At 37.2% G+C, this 4,543-nt stretch overlaps 1 pseudogene; it reads left to right on the top strand.

Annotated features, from left to right (window-relative positions):
* Nucleotides 1–471: 471 nt before the first annotated feature.
* Nucleotides 472–3,854, top strand: LOC148018112 (uncharacterized; annotated as a pseudogene).
* Nucleotides 3,855–4,543: the final 689 nt, after the last annotated feature.

Genomic DNA, 4,543 nt, shown 5'->3' with positions numbered 1-4,543 from the left:
TTTGAAGATAAGAATGCTGAACAAGGATTGAAAACTGATTGAAAGGAGGTGGAAGATGCTGTTTCTTTGCTTGCAAAGAGACAAAAACAAAGGGAAAGATAGTTGTGGCTAGTACTATTCTAGCTTCTACTTTAATGGAGCAAGTAACCAAGCCAATAACTATAAGTTCCAAAGTTGAAGACTTAGTCTTAGATGAGTTGGTGAAAGAAATGCGAGAGTTGCAATTGAAGTTTTCAAGACTTGAAGAAAAAGGACAACTATTTGAGAAAATACTTCAAACTTGTCATAGTTTTGTTCCGAGATGCATATGGTGTGATAGTACCGATCACTTTCAAAAGGATTGTGATTCATTCCAAGATGCACTAGGTAAAGAGGTGGTCTTCTTTAAAGATGGTAAAATTCATTTGCGGGAGACAAGTTTACCTCTTGTTACCAACATTGGAAAAGTTGGTATCAAAGAAAGAGGCTAAAATGAATGAGAAGTTTGAACAAGTGAATGAGCTTTGGCCTTATGCAATAAATACAACAGAAAGAGGGAAGGTTACTAGGGATTCTTTGCACCAACTTGGCGATTGTATTCAACAAACAATAGGGTGGGATGATCCTATAGACTCTTTGTTAGTGTATGCATACATTGCTAGGGGCCGAAATAGTGAAGCTATTATTGAAGAAAAGTGCAAACAAGAAGAAAGCAATGAAGGTATATCAAAGAGGGCAACGAGGGGAAGTGGAAGAAAGGAAAAGTATTTACCTCATGATGCAACTTCACATGATGTTCCTCCACCCGAAGGACTTATGGATGATACACCAAGGGAGAGAAAGCATGAGCAAAGCAAAGTTAAATCTAAAAGTCCAGCTTACAAATTACAATCAGACATTGAATTGGCTACAAATGTGAAGAAAGTGTTGGAAGAAAGAATTCTCAATAGCAAGGTGAACTTTACTTTGGGAGAGGTACATAGGGTATACAAGAGATACACCGAGCACATGCACATGAAGATGAAGATGTAAGAAGCGTAGTGGATTGTAATCAGTTTTTGAGAAAACTAAAGTGTGTTCGATTTGAGTATGATGATGAATTTCAAGTCTTTCATAGAAGCCATTATTCAAGGAATCGTTAGGCCAGGGCTATGACAAAGACTCTAGTTAAGGTTGGTGATCTTGATGAGCCATGTGTTGCACTCATAGATCATGGGTTAAAAATTAATATTATGTCAAAGACTGGATATGATCAATTTCAATTGGATGTGGATAGCAGGGATTTAACAACTATGAGGACACATTTTGGTTTAGTAAGGAAGTACCTTACCTCAAGGAGCAACCAACTTGATTGCACATATGATGAATGGGATGAGCAAAGTCCTTTGTGACTTCATACCACATGTTACTATGCCTTTTCTTAGTGATGTGTCTATAAAAGGGTGTGAAGAAGGGGTCAAGGATAAGATAATGGATTTGAGGGGGTGTTGCAAGTTTGTTGCAGATCATATTTTTGATTGTAAGAATATCTTATCCAGGTTAAAAGAGGTAAATCTTACTCTTTCTAGGCCAAAGCCAGTTTTTGGAGTCAAGGAAGTTTTGATTGTGGGACATATGTCTGGGCCTTATGGTCGAAGGCCTTCTCTAGTAAAGGTTGAAGCCATTCAAAAGATCAAGGATACTTGTACTTCTATAATTGAGATGTGACAATTCTTGGGTGCATGTTTTTTCTATCTTATTTAGACTCCACACTTTGCATATGTAGCAAATACACTCTACCAATTGTTGAGGAAAGGTCAAAAGTTTCATTGACATGAATCACATGCAAAGGTAGTGAGGAAGTTGAAACATTTGTTATTATGTACACCCACACTAAGTAAACTATGAGTGTGGAAGGCCTATCATTGTTACAGACTGGATACTAGTCCTGGGTAGCCTATTGGACAAGATGATGAAGAGGGAAATAGATATACTGTGTGGTTTGGAGCCAAAGTCTTAAGTTCTCAATAATGAAATTACCCATAGGTTAAGAGGGAATTATGGGGAGTGGTCCTTGCATTGAAGTTTGATAAATAATACTTTTTTGGCACATCAATGCTTATCGAGACATTGTCTACCTGTGCTTGGGATGATCACTAGTTGGTCAACTCTAGATATTGCTATGTTGCAATGGAATGCTTACATCAAATCCTTAAACCCAGAGTTTTTCCATATTGGGGCCATATTGCAGGTAAAGATAATCCACTTGTAGATATCTTACCAAGAGCCAAGTATGAGGATGAAGAAGATACAGTTGTTGCAGGAGATGACATTGGTACAAATTTCTACTCCACTTCTTATATTCAATGAGATCATTGTTGTTGTGCATCTTCTCAATCATTTCAAAAGACATGTATGATGGTGAGTGGTTGCTTATTGGCTACTACTTGAGCACTTTAACTAAGCAGGAGGGATGAACTAATCAAGAGTTCAAGAAAATTCAAAGAAAAGAATATGGGTATTCCTTGAAGAATGACCATTTATGGAAGCATCCAAAGCAAAGATATAGGATTCCATAGAGGGTAATATGTGATAATGAGACTCAACAACAAATCATCAAAGAGTTTAATGAGAGTCTATGGATTGGTCATCTAGATGTGTGGACCACTTTTATAAAGATCAAAGACAGATATTAGTGGAAAGGTATGCATAAAGATGTGTTGCAATTTGGGGAGACCTATGCTACTTTCCAAAAGTATTCCAATGTGTGATATCATGATGGTCTACATCCTACCTATTCGTTGGCCATGCATTACAAATGGGTGGTTGACTTGGTGACTACGACTATGGGACTTTGGCAAATGCGATACATTGTACTTGCTAGGGAAGATCTAACAAATCAAGTGGATAGTCGGGCATTGAGAACAAAGGCTACATGTGCGGTATGGAAATTTCTTTTGGAAGTTATTATTTGTCACTATGGTTGTGTTGGAAAGATAGTTGTAGATCAAGGAGAGTCGGATGTATAAGAAGCTAGGGAATTCTTCTTGTTGAGGTTGGGTAAAAATCTTGCTTTCACTTTAGCATACAACCTTGAAGGCAATGGAAAAAGTAAATGTGGACATGTGCCTATCATCAAAGCTTTAGCTAATGCATGTAGAGGTAAGATTCGAGAGTGGCCTAGGCTACTTTCGTATGCTTTATAGGCTGATCACACTACACATAGTGCAGTGACTACTTTTTTGCCTATTGAGTTGATGTATGGCCCAAAGCTTGTTATGGAGGATGTTATTACTGCTTGGAGTGTGCTACCTTGGGAGAATGATATGAATATTGAGGACCTTCTTGCTTTGCGGATTTGATAGCTAGGAAGGAGGCTTGAAGATATTGAGATTGCAACCATGTGTTTAAAAGATGCTAAGTTGAAGAATAAACATAGGTTTGACAAGAAATGCAGGCTTCGTCCAAAACCCATTCAGAAAAGAGATTGGATGTTAGTCTATGAAAATAGTCTTGATACTCAACATAGTACACTCAAAAAGGTTTCAAAGAGATGATTTGGTCCTTATATTGTGAAGCATATACATGATAACAGGGCATATTCTTTGTGTGAGATGGATGGTATAGATTTGAAGATTCCTATTGCAGGAAAGCATATACATGATAACATGATGTATTCTTTGTGTGAGCTAGATGCTACAAATTTCAAGATTCCTATTGCAAGAAAGAGGATCAAGATTTTTAAGTGACAGAATATAAGTGAGCCAATTGAAGAACATGTTCAGGATGAAGAACATGTTTATGTTGACTTGGATGATCAAGAGGACGATGAAGATGCAAGGATGGAAGATGAATATATTGATCTAGATGAAGATTTACCATGTGGCACACACTAGAGGATGTATAGGTTTAGAGGGGATGGATCTCATGCCACTACATGGACATAGTGTGAAAAACCCTGGAGTGCATCGTCATCTAGCTTTCTTATTAATCTAGAAAGTCAATGTCATATTAGTCATTAGTGTTAGTCTCTATAGTATGGATAGTTCAAATTTATGGGATTTTCAGTCAATTTTGGTCTATTTTTGATATTTTGGATATTATTTCTTGTAAATATCCTAAAAAGGTGTAGAAAAATTCTAGAATGGGGTGTCACGCATAAAGCAAGTTGCTTTTTAGTTAGTTTTGGAGCTTTCATACAAAAAGAAGGGCTCTTGAACCACGCACGATCGTAGTTTTCATGTAACAAACAATACTCCATATGGGAAGAGGGAAGGAGGAGCAATCCAAGACAATTCTGAGTAAGTATCCTTGGATTTTACTCCCCTTTCAAAACCAATGGAACTATCAGATTTGCCATCTGAGCAACATAGAAAAAGCTAATATTTGCTCTGAGTTTTTGGATATAACAAGGTGAAATAGGACATGGTGAAGAGGAGACTCATTGTAAACATGTTTTCTTAATCAAGGATTGGTTTTGGGATACTTTGAGTCTTTGATCTCTTGTATGTATGTTGTTTCATCTCTCGTTGGTCTGTACTCTATGTAATCTCTATCATCGTCTCTATGCTCATACAAGAATCTG

This window comes from Lygodium microphyllum, chromosome 21 (genome assembly GCF_053477565.2).
Source record: "Lygodium microphyllum isolate KBCC chromosome 21, Lygodium_microphyllum_v1.1.10, whole genome shotgun sequence".
NCBI classification, from domain to species: domain Eukaryota; kingdom Viridiplantae; phylum Streptophyta; class Polypodiopsida; order Schizaeales; family Lygodiaceae; genus Lygodium; species Lygodium microphyllum.
Note: the sequence above shows the minus strand (reverse complement) of the source record. Positions and strands in the feature narration are given on the sequence as shown.